Consider the following 17,779-nt stretch of genomic DNA (forward strand, 5'->3'; position numbering starts at 1 on the left):
GCTTAACCGCCTTACCTTGGCCGGCCTCTCGGGACAGGTCCTCTCCTAGTTTGCAGCTTTCTTGACAGACAGGAGCCAGACGCTAGCTCTATCTTCCTTTTCTTCTCCTCCTTCTTTGCTGTCCTGCGGAGTCCCCCAGAGATCCGCCTTGTTGCCATCTATGTTCAACAGGTTAGAGCTGTCTGCAAGACTGGCTATTTCCAGCTAAGAGTTCTCTAAAAGGTGCTGCACTTTCTTCCCAGCCACCTGCGCCTCTCTCACTCTTAGCTCCCTAGATTATTGTAACTCTTTATTTCTGGCCCAATCTCTGTATTTATTCGATCATTTACAAATGCTTCAAAACATGGCAGCCCGGATATCTGCTGCCGCCCCGTACAGTGCACACATCTCACCTGTACTCTACAACGCTTCCTTGGCTGCCAGTCCAAAAGTGGGTCAGCTTTAAATCTCTCTGCATTGTCCACCGGGCCTTCTAAGGCATGGGGGTAGAGTACTTGCAGGAAAAGTTCCGACCATATGTTCCATTGCTCTCTCTCCGCACCCAGGATGCTCATCATCTCGCTGTCTCTCGTTTCCACCTCAAAAAAGGGGGGGCGCTCCTTCTCTATCACAGAGCTGTTGTATTCGCTGCCCCGACCTTTGCGCGATAAACCATATTGCTTTTTTCGGTGTGCCGTGAAGACACACTTTTTTTTAGGTAATTTCCCCCTCTGTCTATAACATTCAGCGCCAAGACGCCACCCGTGTATGCAGGGGCGTTGCTAGGGGGGGGGCTAAAGGGGCTATAGCCCCTGATCTTTTGGTTGTAGCCCTGGATAGAATCTCAGGAGCTACAGCCAAAAGACTAGCTAGCCCCCAGTCCTGACAGTTCCGACATCAGCTTAGCCCCGGGTCTTTTCCAGACCTAGCAACTCCCCTGCGTGTATGTGCACTTTATAAAAACTCAAATCAGTCTGCAGCTGCCATAAAACATTAATCTTTGCGTAGTTGCTCAGAGAACACACAGATCGTTGTTTTTAATCTGAGTACAACCCTTCCCAGAAAGAAGGTCATTTCGAGAGCCTCTCTGCAAGAGACGTAATTAAAAAAGAAAATATGAATTCACATTGTAAATTGGCCCATTTTAAAATTGTACAGTGTTTGTTTATAATAATCACTTCAGCATATATTGCAGTCATAAAACAAGCATTCAACTTGTTTTACCGAGCAAAGCACACACGCAATACATAGAAAATACAGATCAATTATTTCTTGATTGAATGTTACTTGCTGCTTTGCATAAAAACAAAGTGCATTTTGGGAACATAAGAATGACAACATATCTGTACAGTTCAGAAATATATCTGTGATAATAGAGTTGCATGCTGGAATAACTAAATACATAATGCAGATGGTCTTTGCACTAATTTTATTGTTCACAACACTTACTCTAACATTAAAGAGTGTGTAATCATGAACCATATAAACTGATTGAACAGCTTCAATGTTTGCCTTTGATGACATAAAGACTGATATTTGTCACGCCATTGTGGTCCAAGGGCTGGTCTCTTATTACCGAATATAATATTTCCTCTCCCTTAAGAAGATAGCCTCTCCTAGAATGTTATGCTAGGGGAGTTTGAGGTCACCAATGTACAGGCATATTTAGAAAATGTCTATCTAACATTATATAGGATAGTTTTTAACAGTTACTATGCAGACCACACATAAACGAACACCACTCTGGCACTTTTTGTTGTGCTATTCCTACCCTGCTGCAGGGTTTGTCATAGTCACTTGGTACTGTTGCAACATGCTCCTTTTTAATATGTCTACTGCCTGCATTTTAACTTTTCCCTTGCGATCTCCACATTGATCCAAATCCTGATATATGCCCATGTGGGCCCTAGGGTCTTACTAGCAGGATTCACACCATGTTACCCCAACATTCTCCAGTACCCTCACCTGGGTCACAGAGAGGAGATGCCCTGGTTATGAATGAACATTGTGGTCGATTTCAATGAGCAGAGCACAGCTATATTCTGTGGGGATGCCTACAGACAGCCTCCATCCCTAAAAACAAGAGCAGATTTTTGCAGTCAGACACTGTTCTTACGCGGTGAGTGTGTGGTACAGATGCAGTGAAATATGCTCATAGCTCACCTGCCTGCGCTTTTGAAAGGTACAGTGAGGCAAGACCAGTTCTAGTGAATGTAATTGGGATATATGGAGGGGATTACCATCTGGTTGTTTTGACTGGAAAGAAGCCTGCAAAATTTGAACATGGCAACCACAACTTATTGGTTGACCTCCAATTGCTTAAATGGATACAATCAAATGGATGAGTACCCAATTCTTGCTCCAATTACCTATACAGTTGATGGACTGATTTATTGTCTAGTGTTTGGGATAGAAAGCCTACCGTTACACGGAGTGAAACAGAGCAGCAAGGGCACGTATCAACAGCTGCAACCACACCTGTTTGCCAGGCATGGTCAATGATGTGACCCAAATGCTGGAAAGAAGGACCTGTAGGGACTTTACTGCCACACAGCTGTCATAGTCAGAGACTTGCAGCTGTTGAGCCTACCCAGGCTTCAGCATTCAAGGAAACACATTTGCATTTCCATCAGCATGCCATCTTCTTACTTGTCTCTCATCACTTGAATGCCACGGATCCCTTTACTGAGAACACGAAAACAATCATCAGAGCCATATGTCTGCTGGATTGAGGCAACCCAGATTGCAGTCCATGGCCCCTTTGTCACCTCTGCACCAGGATTGGTGCCAGAGGACTCATTCAGTACTGATTCATAACTCACGGAAGTACCATGCATGGGTAACCCATAACAACAGAAGGCCTTCATTCCTGAAGTTGAACATTTGACAGAACTGGTCCAGAGCCTACCAGGGACACACATTCCAGAGCTACCTACCTGAACGTTTGACAACAGGAATCAAACAGTAGTCAAAGAGTCCTGCCCACAAGGTACAATGCCCAGTGTTCTGTCCCCACTTGGCCATAAATCAGATTCCTTTTTCTGTTCTCTTTGCCTTATCATTACAGAGACAATGATAACAGGACAGAAAGAGATCAGAGCCCATATTACCCAAACCTTATCACAGTATTGAAGTTTCTTTAATTCTGGTCTAGCAGTTCCAATATCAAGTGGTAGAAAACCAAAAAAAACACGTCCTGTTTCTGACCAAAGATCGGTATTACAAATGGGCTCATCTTCAAAACCCTTCTCCCATTATAACATTCAGCCATCATTTGACAATAGTCTTGATTCCTGACCTACGCTAGCACTATAATTGGGCCGCAAACTCTAAATGAGCCATGGGGGAAGGGCTCATTTGACCACATATGGATTTATGAAGATTGCAGTGTGTCTCTCCTCCACCATAGTCTGAAAGGTTGATACATAATCTGGTTAGTGAACACCAATAGCCAGAGATATGGGACCTTCACCATTTTGCAATACTTATGTCAGGTTTTCAAATCCTTCCATCTGTATATTCCATGTATTTCCTGTGATAAATTGTCAATGCTTCGGACATGTATGCGTGACTGCTCTGCCGTTGAAACCAATAGATGAGCAAATAGGTGATAACCGAAGAAGCCATATTTTGCTACGTAGGCAGAAATACCCAGAGTCTACCCAGAGCTCGGGCAGGGACGTCTCTATGGGGGGGCAAACAGGGCACGTGCCCCGGGCCCCCCATCCTGGTGGCCCTGGAGGGGGCCCCCAGAAGTGCTGAACAAGTTGTGTGTGTTTTTTTTTAATTTCTGTTTGTGCGTTCAGCCCTGGCCCGGCCCCTGTTCCTGACACTGTGATCTGTGAAGCAGGCCCGTGCCATGGTTTCGATTCCCAAAGATGATTCTGACTGAACAACAACAGTGGGGGAGGGGGAGGAGAACGACGCAGGACCACGAGCAAGAGTTGTTGACAACAACTCTTGCTTGTGCCGTGCGTTCCCCTCCCCCACCCCCAGGGAATACGGCACGTGCCAGCCCACTGGGCTGGAGTGCGCAGTGCACTGCTGCGCAGCTTGCAGCCTCCTCCAGAACAAGCCAGCAGCAGCAGGCAGCTGCGCGTGCTGAGCTTCCGAGGCTCAGGACGACGGTGAGTGAGTCAGTGAGACACCCTATTTTGAAATCCTGCTCTCAACATTCTATTTAAGAAAGACAGTGAAATCCCCATTACAGGAGTGCACGCTGACATTGTCACTTAAAAACAATTATTGGTAAAGAAATGGCTCCAACAATTCATGACACCCGCCCCAGGGCCTCCACCCTTTCTGGTTTCTGGCAACGTTTACCGCGGAGCACTTGAAGCCCCCATTACGTGTCTAGCGGATGGCGTCGGAAAGGTGCATTTCCCGGTCCAACCGCGCCAACATTTTGACAGCGTTAAGTGTCGCCTCACGCCAAGACGTAAAGAGTATTTCACACTCTACTTTCTCTCCGTTGTTCACACGACGGCGGTTTCAAGTCCCATTGAGCGACGCTCGCTATCCCCTGAAATGTGTTGAAATGCAATCACTCAACACATCAGGTCATCATGTTGCAATGAGGCTGCTCCCTCCAGTTCGTGCCAGACTGAGGGAATATGTTGTAATGTTCCTTTGCGTGAGGTAAGCTTCTTTCCCTTTTCTTGGCCTGGGCATGACTGCTTCTGAAATTCGTATACCTGACTTACAAAGCGCCTCTAGCCTTGAGGGTCTCTAGGCGCTGAGGACGTTCTGCCCTGTTGGATTTAGAGCAGCCAAACTGTTGTTTTTCTCAGCTCTAGGGTGGCTGGAACCTGTGGGAACGATGGCAGGGGTTCACCATGTGGGTTCGTAACGTGGACAGAGAAGGGTTGGATAACGGGGTCGACACTATCTATAATCAAGGTGTGGGGGGTTCACTATGTGCAGTTAGGCACCCACCTCCTACCGGACACAGCATGTAGTCAGGCCAAGGAGGTTAATGAAACCCAAAAAGGTCACTTTAAAACAGACTCTGCTTTGGCAGTCGGGAACTGGTGAAGTGATACTTTAATTTTCCTAATGTGGGTTCACCTCCTCAAACCTCAAGCTAATCCGACCCAGGTGCTTTGACTTGAATTACCTGGAGTTCAGCAGGGGGATGCTTAAGGGGCAGCTGTATAGGAAGTCCTGTGTAGAGTTAACTGCGGCCCCACTATCAGAGCACTGTGCCATTGACGCTGCATGCACACTGTAAACCGGTGCCCCTCCCCTGCCCTGGGAGGGGGGTGGAGGTGAGATCAAGCTGCGTGCCCCACACAGACAGCCCACACAGGTGACGGCTCGAGGGTGGCACGGGTTTCAGACAGTTTCAACTAAGTTGTACTGTTGCAAGCCGCGGTTAACTTCGGACAACCTGAACAGAACAAAGTGCCCCTGCAGCACTCTGTCATAGGAGTGCACCCATGCCTAAGCTGTGTGGGTGGCCCACACCATGCTCCTCTGCAGACCATGTGCCCAGGATGCACTGGCCTTTAGATAGCTGCACCTGTGTACCCCTTTCCATACCAATGACAAGCTAGGCACCGGGTTTGCGTTTGCCCCTGCCAGGCTGCCACAGTTTGTTTATGCACAGCCACAGGCATTCCTGTGTGCCTAAGCGCTGTGAAAGGGCTTCATTGCCTTGCTTCTCAGCCCTGGGACCAAGGTGGAGGGAAAGGAGCATCCAGGGTTAGAACCTAACCGGTTTTGTTTGATATGGCACGGATTGCTGACGTTTGAGCTGTTTCTAAACTCTCACAGTGTTTGCTTTTACACGAGTTGTGATTTAAGGCAATACAACGACTGTCCAGATTTACGTAGTAGGCCCCATTTTATTAAAAAAATGTAATTGCATGGATGGGACCGCCTCTATTGGACTGCATTTTGGGCGCCTCTGCGCAATTTTCATGATCTGCACTACGCATTTCAAAAATGGTGAAACGCGGCAAATAAAAGGTTAACGCGCTTGTTTGCCCTTCATAGAGCAACAAGTGTAAATGACTCCTGCATTGAAGCCGCCAGGGAGACATTTACAATGTATTCCTGTGGAAACTTCCAGCTTTTAGCAGGTGCTAAAAACAGATGGATTCCTTAGTGATCCAATGATTTGCCGCGTGAAAATATCATGTTGGGCGTATGCACAGTGGAAACGGTTATCCGATTCCATGCCCCGCCCTGTCTCCTCCTGCAGAAATTGTGAACATTCTGTATAGCTTTAGATAGGTGTTAAACCACATAGTTTAGTGCTCATGGGTTTTAGGAAATGTGCCGCTTTGTGCTTGGATTAGGAAACCGGGATTAGACTGCTGGGATTATATTGCTGTTGTTTAGCTGTTTCATTTGAAAAGAAAAGAGAGGGTGCATGCTTGTGTTGCTGAAGCTCTGTGTCTGCTCGTGACATATACAATTCATGCAGGCAGGGGTGTTGCTAGGTCTCCAAAAAAACCTGGGTTACTAACTTTGGGGCTGTCGGGATTCTGGGCTAGCTAGCCTTTTGGTTGTTGACCCAGGGCTATAGCAAAGTACACGCCAGTTGGCATGCTCAAAGTATCTCACTCAAGCAACATATATTCGGCAAGCCGGCGGTTTATTTTTTATTTTATAACATTATCAAAGAGGAGGTGGAACTTTATTATTCTACACTGTACACGTTACTCAGGAATTTGCACAGGTGCGTCGCGTTGTATGTGTTTTATTTAGTTCTTGTAGAAATTATGGGGAAATGAAAGTGTGAATTGTCATTCTTATGTTAACAGTGTAGCTACTGGCCTGCACACACGCAAACACACCAATGCATGCGTGTGCTAATGCGTTGTATCCGTTTAGCAAAACTATGTGCGTTCAGTGCGTGGCTATGCAGGCTTTGGAAAGTCGTGCCTCTGTGGGCGATGCCCCTTGGAGTTTGTAGGACTCTGCACATTAAATGGTGCTGCTTGTTTCGGAGCATCTGTTGAATTAGACTCGAGATAAGGAGGGGGCATGGGTGTCGTGTCGCGGGGGCGACATGGGTTTGGAGGGAGGTGGGAGTAGGACATGGGTTTCGGGGGGCAACATGGGTTTCGGTGGGGGGGCCCCAAGGCAGTCTGTGCCCCGGGCCCCTAAAACTGTTAAGATGGCCCTGAGCTCGGGGAACACTCTTGACCATAACTCACTTGATCAACCTCAGAAATATAAAGGGATCAGTGTGCCCTGCAATGATTGCAAAACGTGAATACAGGTGGCGAAAAAGTCAGCAGCAGCACTCACCATACTATTTGATGGCATACAGTAGCATCGATGCTACAGTTTTGTACACAAGATGACATTTATTTATTTATTTACTCTCATACAGTTTTAAGTTTTGATGCCACTTTGGACAATGGCCACGAACACTTGTAATTCAAAATCTTTCCGATATACTCTCAACAACGATATAACTTTACACATATGCTGCACACAAGTGGTTCATTTCTTATTAATTAGCACTAATGAATATCCTAATTTGAAAAATTGAAGACACTTCTTCTGTTACCCTGCTGCGCCTTCACAGGCGCTCATACATTTTTGAAGAGGTAGCTATGGAAGGCTGCTTGCAGCTTATGCCAGTACTCTCTAATGAAGAGGACATGCCGAGTTCAGTGACTGATGTTTGCCCTTCCAGGATAACATCAAAACCCTGCTTTTGTTACACTCTTGTACTTAAAAGGTAGCGTTAATTATTCAGGTCGCCTCTTGTGTAATCAGAGAGGAGGCAGACCTGGCTCGCCTAATGAGTAAATACAACATTACACTTGGGTTAATTTTGTACAAATACGTACCAGTAAATGCAGAGGATGGATTTAAGAGCGAGGGAGAACATATGTTCGGATTAAATACATAGGGGTCATCACGAGTTTGGCGGTAACCCTTAAATGCGGCGGCAATGCTATTACTGCCGCATTTAAGAGTCCGCCAAATCATGGGTTTGGCAGGATTTACCTGCAGCTCTGTGCTGGGGGTAAATCCACTACGAATTTGGTGATTTTCGGCGCAAACAGTAGTCGCGCCATAAATTCCCCATTGAGCCCAATGGGGAATTCCCGAATGGGCCCAATGGGGAATGGGGAATTCCCATTCCGCCAAACCCGTGATCCGGCGCTAATAGCACTAGGGGTTTGGCGGTAACGCTATTAGCCCTGGGGGTATCCCTGCGGTAATACAGCTGGGATACCGGCCAACTCGTGATGAGGCTCATAGACCTGAAGAGAGCATGCACAATACCTACATTCAGGTTAGTGTAGCTTCTTGAGATAAGTGTGCAGGTTACTACTTCTGTGCTGTAAGAATGCTGGTGGACTTGGCCTAATTGCTTATGCTGTAGCAGATAACTTTGTAAATAAATGATTTTGGGAGGTCATTAGCATTTTAGATGACAGTTTTTCCTGTGACGAAATGACATCTGCCCTGCAGGAGTACAAGGAAGAGTAGTGACTGAACCACCTACTCAGCCCTCACACTTCTACAGAACAAGATTAATCCCAATCATAAAGGTGAAACAGCCACAGTCAAGAGATTTACCTCTTTCACCTTTTGCCATAACGTGTGCTGATGGCAGGCAATACTCTTAAGAGTGGTGTGAATGTGATCCCTTAGCAACCCAAACAGCAACGCAAAACAGTCCAAAATAAAAGGAATGTCCAGTCAACAATCTGTAAGAATACATATAATTTAAGTAAACACACAATATGCAATAATAAGTAAATAGAAAAACAGTACAAAATCCCAACCCTGTGGAAAGAACACAGAATGTGCAAAGAAAGAATGATGCAGCAATCTGGGTTAGAAAACAGGGTAGAAGGCAATCAAAAGTCACAATGTTCATAAAGGATATGTACTGGCATGAAAAAGAGATTAATGGTGATCTAACAAGTCACTAATATCTTTCTTTTTGTATTGTGTAGTGGTTTACAACAAAATGAATACCTTTCTGCTGTTTTTGGTGGTTCAACAACATCAAACTGGGTTTCTTGGTGCTCTGCGAGCTTTTCAGACCAGCCTCTAATGTTGCAGTCATGTTGTTCCAGGTGGGAGCAGGTGTCGTGCTTGGGTCCAGTTAAAGTTCACTGCGGTCTGAAGCAGTGGTCGAAATGCGGATCGTGAAGACCCCCAGGGTTGGTTGTACAGTCGGTTTGATGGTGAAGATGCTGGTGACTGGATGCACAGTTCGAGCTGGGCTTTTTTTGCAGTGTTTGATGGTCGTAATCAGATGAGGCCAGCAGGGTAATTTCTACGATTGCAATCAGTGACAGAGAGAGAACGGCATAACCTCTGACCCCTCCTGGAAATAGAGTCATCACTTCTTGCCCACGTTGTTTCGTACCTGGTCCAATTCTTTTTATCTTCTTTTTTTTAACAGTATATGGTTAAACACAGTTCAACCTTTACAATTAAACACTTCCACAATTTACAATGAATACAAAGAAGAAGAATACAGTACCTACCAAATACAGTCTAAAATACATTGAATTGAAATCTCATATTTTTATTTATTTATTTAGTTGTTATTTAGTTCACAGAATTTATACAGCTAGCAACACAACAAAACAAATAACAATAAATATGCATAGAATATCTCTTAGTACATAATACCATAATTCATATATATATATATATATATACAATTCACTAGTAAAAAAGAGAAAAGAAAAGAAAGTAAGAAGTATAAAGTATAACATTGTGATGAGTATGCAGAGTATCATTTCATTAGGTTCTGTAACAAGGGCAACAGGTATTATACAATTGTCCACTCAATGGCCACCATTTTCTTCCAAAAGTATTTGGTGCAAGGCTATTAAAAGAGCTTCAGATACAGAGTTCATACATTGTTGCCAAAAATAGTCAGATGAAATAAAAGCCCAGTTATGCACCTAACAGCCATAATACAAAACAATAAAGGCTTAATTATCATACAGTTTGTCAACACGTGTCTCACTGTTTCAGTAACATCATGGTTATTGCATATCCGACAATGGCGTTGGTCTTTGGCTAATTTCCATGAGTACCACAGGTAGCACGCACAGATAGTTGATTGGTTCTCATGACTAATCGAAATGTACGTATTAAAGAGTCGGGACAACGCAAAAGATATAGCTGGGGAGTAGGTAAGCATGTTCTATACCTTTAATATATGTGTAGTTATGCAACTCACGCATTAAATCAAAGTTTGCCACCCAGTCGTTTACCCATTATGTTTAAAGGCAGATTTGACGGATTCATAATAACCACAGCAGCTCTGCTCAATATCCCATCCAATTTCAGAGAACAGTGGGCCACATGAGTGGACAAACTTATTCGAGATGTCAGACGTTTTCATGTTAATCATGTTAAAACCAATCAAACAAAGGCGGTCACTCTGAGGATTACATTTACCTTTTAGAACCAAATGGCCACGCTGTTGCTTTAAGAGACTGAAGACCAAGCTCAGCCCTAACATATTGAATTGGGCATGATGGAGGTAATGCCAATATGTTACTTCAAAAGAAGCCTTCAATTTTGTCAAGCCATGATAAACTTACCATGGACATAGCTTCAAGTCCATACGTTACAACAATGGGTTAACCATTGCTTATACAACAGAATAATTCCTTTCCAAGAGTATCCAGCTTAGTGATTAACAAAGTTCTAAATTAGAAGCGTTATCTGTTTGGCCCGCCGAGTTGTACTACTGATTAACAGGTCGAAACCACCTAAGTTGCTAAACAGATAAGCCCAAATAATTATAGCTGCTGATATACTCAATTGTACCCCAAGCCACCACCATTTTAGGTCGATTAACATGCTTAGATGAAAAAAGCAGGGTTTGGGTTTTCTTAAGATTGATAGTTAATGAAAATGCAGTGGCAAATTGGCCCAGTTCTTTAAGAATGGACTTCATGCCCAAAATCGTGTGATCAACAATTGTGTGGTCGTCAACATAGAGTATTGCTGTAATTAGTTCTTTACCATATTTATCTGGACAGTTTGCTTTAGTTTTTAAGCAGCCTATCAACAAAGATAAGTACACATTAAAAAGAAAGGCGGCTAATAAGCACCCTTGCTTGACTCCTTTGTTGACTTTGATGGATTTAGTAAGTCGACCATGATTATCCAAGAGAACCTGTACCATATTTTCGCCATAAAGTTCTTTCAGAATATATCATTTAGCCACAGTGGACACGACAGATCTTTTAGTAGAGCCCACAGCATGGAGTGGTTGACACTATGAAATGCGGATTTAAAGTCTATAAATATTATATAGACAGATGGATTACCAGCTATTTTGGCTCTAGATGTAATCACGTCAAGAAGGTGTATATTGTGGGTAGTACTACTGCCAACCCTAAAGCCAGATTGTAGCGGATACAAGATGGAGTTAGCTTTGGGCCAGCTTAAGAGGTGGCCAAGTACAATTGATGAAAATATTTTACTGGTAGTGTCCAGAATGGACAACATGCGGTAGTCAACAGGCATATCTCTGGCACCGGTTTTGGATACAGGAATTATAATTGCTGATTTCCAGGAGTCGGGGACACTACATTGATAACAAATCTTGTCAAACAAAGTAAAGAACACTTGAGCCCAAAGGTGCGGGTCATGTTTCACAACCAGGGATACTAGCCCATTAGGGCCTGGTGCTCCAGAGCTGCTAAGCTTCCCAATTATTTCTACAAAACTAGCTTTACAGTACGCAAGGGGCCACATAGATTTCTTGTATTTTGCTGTTGAGTGACATTCGTCGGCAAAAATGTTTACAGTGATGTATTTAGACCAATTTTACTCACTCACTGGGTTAACTAGTATTTGGGGGTTGTCAGTGCAGGCAGTGCTAAGCAACTTCCAGAGTTTTGAAACCTCGTTTCTCTGAAGAATCCAAAACATAGTTTGCCATTTCAGATTTAGTTTTGTATGTTTTCTACGTTTACACCAATTGCTATAATTGTTAAACAAACGCTTCTTTTGTTCCACATACATAGTGGTAGGGAGTTTCATGTTCTTCAAGTGGCGTAGGTCACCTCTATATTTCCGTTTTCATAGGTTGGAGTTCACTATCAAAACGTCTAGTGGTATTTTTTCCAGGAATCACTGCCACAAAACTAGGGACAGTAGCAACTTCTACTGCTAAATTTCTAATGGCGTGCTCAATCTCATCAGGATTAGATTAAGACTTACTGGTGGTTAACTCATGCCATAATTTCGTTACACGAGTTGACATTTGTTTACATTTTCTAACATTCCATTTGAGACGATTGTCCCCTTTATTGACATCAATATTAATCGGGCCATAAACATCAAAGAGAAAATTACAGCAAATGGGAGAGTGGTCACTCCCCTTGAGGTCGCGTACTACAAAATCCACAATATGATTAAGCTTTCGGGAATTTACCCAAAAATAATCGAGGATAGCAGATTTTTTCACACTGGTCCAGGTGCATTTACACGGTGTATCACTGACAGAGCGACCATTAAGAGCCCAATAGTCCCATTCAGTTAGATAAGATCTCCAAAGGCGACCATGTACATTGCACAATGGTTTCATCATACTGTTAACACTTGCAATATTTTGAAAATGACCAACACTATGCATAAGTCCACATTGGGCATTAAGATTGCCACCCAATATAAGCATATTGCCAAAGTCAAAATTGGAGGCCACCCAGTTGCTCAGCAATAAATCAATCGAGTCCTGTATATTATCAGTGCATTCACCGGTCGGGGGAGGGGTCATAAATATTAATTATAAGTAGTTTGCAGACACATTTTTTATCTTTAGAAGTGACTTGCACAGCCAGTACGTTGTCATTAGCGGGAGACATCACAACCTCACTAGCGTGAAAATCATGAGAAATCCCAATAATCAAACCACCATAGGGTCTACCCAGGGCACCTCTTCTAGCATGTCGTTGAAATGTCACCTAGGAATCAACAAAAAGTCCTGTAACAACCACTTTTCCTGTAATAGAAATCAGCCCGGACTTTTAAAGTGCTTATGGCCCCGAGTGTTCCTTGATGAAATAATACAAACTCATGGTTTCGGCTGCAACAATTGAGTAACCAGTTTTTGCAATAGTTTCAAACTGGCTTGGTTCTCAGTTTCTACATTCACGTTAGAGGTTGATTTATCATTACTTTTGTTTGGTTTTCAATGGGGACATTGTGGTTGCACTCTAACAGATGGCAATGGTTTCTCCAATTCATACCCTAAGTAGTCAAGAGATTCAACTTGTGATCTAATAAGGGAGGTTAATTTTAGCTGTGCCCCCAAACTCACATCTCAGCGGTTCAACAAACTCCATGTCGCATGAATTGAGAATCCGTAGCGCAGGATTTTTTTTTAAAGAAGGCTAACAGTGCAGTCTGTTGATAGCATTTTTGGTTTTGTTAGCAGCTTTTTCACTAATTGTAACCGTACGCATATCATGAGGGTTGGTGTTAGGAGTTTGCTTGACCACATCTGGAGCTGGAGGTTGGTCAGTTGCATCATCGTTGTTGGTTTCTATGGTACAGTCGTCGGAATTAATAGAAGAAGCGTCAGATTCACTATTAGAAAGAGCATTGGGAGGATTTCTGAGGCCATGTAGTTTCCGACTTGAAGAAATACTTTCAGAGATTAACCAGTTCTTGAGCATACCAGACTTGGCAACCTTATGCTTTCTCCTACGGTAAACCCGTTTACACATTCACCTATCTAGGAGTAGAGGGGATAGAGTAGTACAGATGGTCAGGAAGATTTTGAGTACCTTCAGGTAATGGTCTAATTTCGATAACGTCATGGCTAGGAGCCTTCCGTTAAGAAGATCAGGGTTGATTTTAACACCAATCGCCACGTTATCCTTAATACAACAGAGTCAGTCATGTAAACATTTATAGATTGACTGTTGACTGTGGGGTTTACAGACTGACTATTTTGAGAATATAGCAATTCCAAAGACTCACCATGCTTTAAAGATTGCGTGTATATCCGGTCGCAGAGCTTAATAAGAATCTTCGTAACAAAATGAAGGACAAGTTTCACAATCTGAGTGTTGCTGACATAAGAGTGAAATATTTTCCTGAATCAGCTGAATTATTGTCTGGAAAAATGTGTTGAATGCATTAGCCGGGTAACTATGGGATTGTGCACTGCTATAAGTAGTAGCACATCATGTAGTAGTCACCATGCAAGCAGAGTACCTTTAAAAGTAGTAATGAACTACTTGGGTGGGTGCTGCTGTGCATGATTTGCAAATGGCACACACCAGCAAACTTCTTTTTTCATTGAGGGAAAATTAAAGGCAAGTTAAAGGCAAGATTGTACAGTACATAATAAATATGAAGGTCTGTTATAGTTTTGACAGATGACAGGACATTTAAAAAAAAAGACATCATTATGTTTAGTAATCTTGCTTGCTAATTGAGGTATTTCTAATTATGGAATTGTGCAATGCTGTATGTAGTAGCACATGTAGCAGTCACTATGCAAGCAGACATACTTTTATTTAAATATTTTTTTATTGCCATTTATCTCATTTTTAACAATTAAAAACAACATTCCCCCCTAATCCACCCTCCAAGAACCCCAACCAGATCCCCTTCTACTCCGCCGCCCGGGCTTGATGCCAGCTGAACTACCGAAATCTCAAAAACTTGCCACATACAGATTACAAATCATTTCATCATCTCCAACATTTTTAGCCACTGTAGGAACAATGGGAATCTAAAATCGCTCCTTAAGAAGGTCCGTACTGGTCCCCAGTCTTGCCTGAATATCAGGTAGTGCCTTGGAATAAAATATGTGCCCCATTCCAATGCTACAATGTTCCAAACTTTTGCATTCCACTTCTGTCCTGTCGGGACCTGTTTAAGCTTTCAATTCTTTGCCAGAACCAATAATGTTGCAAATAGTAAGATCATGTAGGATTTGAGCTGCGGCCTAGGTTGCGGACCCTTCTTGGGAGTCCAAAGCCCCAGTGAGAATTCATCGATTCCCAAATCAGACTCTGGCTTGAATATTTTTTCTAACCTGCGGTTATGGATGCCCAGTCGGTTTTGATCACTGAACAATTCCACCACATATGGGTTTAATCGCCACTCTCTATACAGGCCCTCCAACAAATAGAAGAAATGTTATGGACCATCCTCTGCAAATCTATACAGGGTATAATGCCATTGCACCATAACCTTGTACCACATTCCCCTCAGCTGTATGGCCCTGGTCATTTTTGGTATTTTTCCCCAGAGAAAATCCTAATTATCCGGTTGGATCCCATATCCTATTGACCCCTTGCATTTGTTCATGTATGGCCATTTGATCTGTGTGGAATTTTCCATGAAAACTGTATACAGTGATGAGATGACATTCTTGTCCCCAGATTGGGAGGTTATATATTTTTCGAAGCGTGTGAGTGGTTGGGAAGCCACGGGTCTGTTCTGTGGGTAGGCTATCCAATGTCTCAGCTGATAATATCTTGGCCTTTCATCTTCACTGACCCAAGTAACCACTTACACATTTCAAAGGACTTCACCTCCTGCCCGTGCATTAAGTCTCTTAATATTAAACCCCCTGCTTCTCTCCAGTGTTGGATAACCCCCCCCCCCATTCCATCCCCATTGTAAACTGTGGATTCCCAAAGAGTGGTGTAAATGGACTGGGAATCGAAGACATTCCTACCTGGTATACCAATTTGTCCCAGGATTCCTCCTGAAGCGTGCATGCTTCTAAATTTCTCGGCTTTATTAATCCACAGTACCTCTGATAGTGGTGCCCCACCATCGCCCTATTCATTTTAGCCCACACTGTACCCATGTTCCCGAAGAACCATTCCTTTATAATCCTTGAAAGTACTTGAGGCTGAACGTACTTGACAATGTTCGGTAGTACTAATCTCCCCTTGCACCTAGGAGTCATCAATGTTTGTAAGGCGACACATTGGGCCTCAATCTGAGGTTGGAGTTAGCCATGGCGCTATTAGCGCCATGGCTACCCCTTACCGCATAGCGGGTCCGGGTTTCCTGAATGGGGAATTACCGGGCCATTCCAACCTTGGAGGACCCGGTATTTTCCCATTCAGGAAACCCATCCCCATTCCCATTCAAGCCCCCATAGGGCTCAATGGTAATGGGGACCATGCTAACAACGGGCCTGTTAATAACGGGCCTGTTGTTAGCATGCTGGTCCTTTAGTGGCTCCCACTAAGGGTGCCTGGTAAAACCAGCAGCCGCTAAAGGACCTCGTAATGCGCCGGTAAGGGGTTAACGGCACAAGCACCCTTACCGGCGCCATTAACCCCTTATCGCCGACCTCAGAATGAGGCCCATAGTATCTAATTTTTCCAGAGTAAGGTTGTCACCATTTTATTTAATGTTGTAAAGAAGGTCTTTGGGGGGAATAGGAAGCACCTGGAAAAAGTAAAAGATCCTGAGTAGGGTTAACATTTTTATAGAGGCTATCCTACCTAACCAAGAAATGTTGAGGGGCCTCCACTTACCAAGGTAATTTTTAGTAAAGTCAAATAATTGTTTTCGTATAACAAATCTGGTGTCTTTGTCATGGTCACCCCCAGGTAAGAGATCCCCCATGGGCCCATCTGAATGAGGAGCAACTATGAGCATTCTCTAACAGGTCTCCTTCTATTGATAGGTTGAGAATGTCAGATTTATTCAGATTGATTTTTAGTCCTGTTACTCCCCACTACTGCTTTTAGAGAGCGAACTACATGCCTCAGAGTGAGTAGCATGCTGTCTGCAAATGCCACAAATGTACACTCCTCACCTCCAAACATAATTACCTTGCTCTGCACCATTCCCCTTAGGCTTGTGAGGAAGGGTTCCAAATATTGAGCAAAAAATAATGGGGATAATGGACATCCTTGTTTAGTTCATCTTTTGATATCGATTTTCTGGGATAATTGACCTTTGGTTGATAGCCGTATGTTGGGAGTGCGATAATTTGCTCACACCATTTGAATCAACTTTGTCCCCATCCACATATGTTCTAGCGTATGGAACAGGAACAACCATTCTACTCTATCAAACTCTTTCTTGGCATCAAGGGATAATATAAGTGCCAGGGATTTTACCTTAGCTTTTTTCTCAACTAAGTCACAGACTTTTCTGGTGTTGTAAAATGTTTGTTGGTTTTTAATGTAGCCAGATTGATCAGGGTTTAATAAGGTGGGGATAATCGAGTCTAGCCTATTTGCCAATATTTTTGTGTGGATTTTTGCATCAACATTTATTAATCCTATAAGGCGATAAGAGTCACACGTCAGATCTTTTTTTTGCTCTAGGGAAGAATACCACCTTTGCTTCGTTCATAGAAGATGTCACTCCGCTCCGCATCGTGAAGGTGTTGTACAGTGTTGTTAACTTTGGAGACACCATGTTCGGAAAAGTATTGTAGAATACTGCCAGGGAGACGTCCAGTCCCAGTGCTTTGTTCAGAGGGAGTTTATTACTCAGTTTACCTCCTCTTCAGTGATGCCCATTTCTAATTGTTCTTTTTCCATATTAGTCACTGAACGCAATGGAATGGATTCTAAGTACGCTTTGTGGGGACCTTCCAGTGGATGGTCAGATGAGTAAAGTGCTCTGCTATTTCCCCATTTTCGGTGGCAAAATCTCCTCGTTCCTTTATGAGCTTAAAATCATCTGCACTGTTGCTTTTTCCCTGAGTTGCTTAGCTAAAAACTGTCCCCCTTATTAGCTTTAATATAAAACCTCTGCCTCATGTTCAGTAAGCTTTTCCCAGCCCATTTAGTACACAATGGGCCGCATTGCGATTGTGGCGGTAAGGCAACAATGGTGCCGGTAT

This window comes from Ambystoma mexicanum, chromosome 1q (assembly GCF_040938575.1).
Source record: "Ambystoma mexicanum isolate Mex_15411 chromosome 1q, UKY_AmexF1_1, whole genome shotgun sequence".
In the NCBI taxonomy this organism is placed as follows: domain Eukaryota; kingdom Metazoa; phylum Chordata; class Amphibia; order Caudata; family Ambystomatidae; genus Ambystoma; species Ambystoma mexicanum.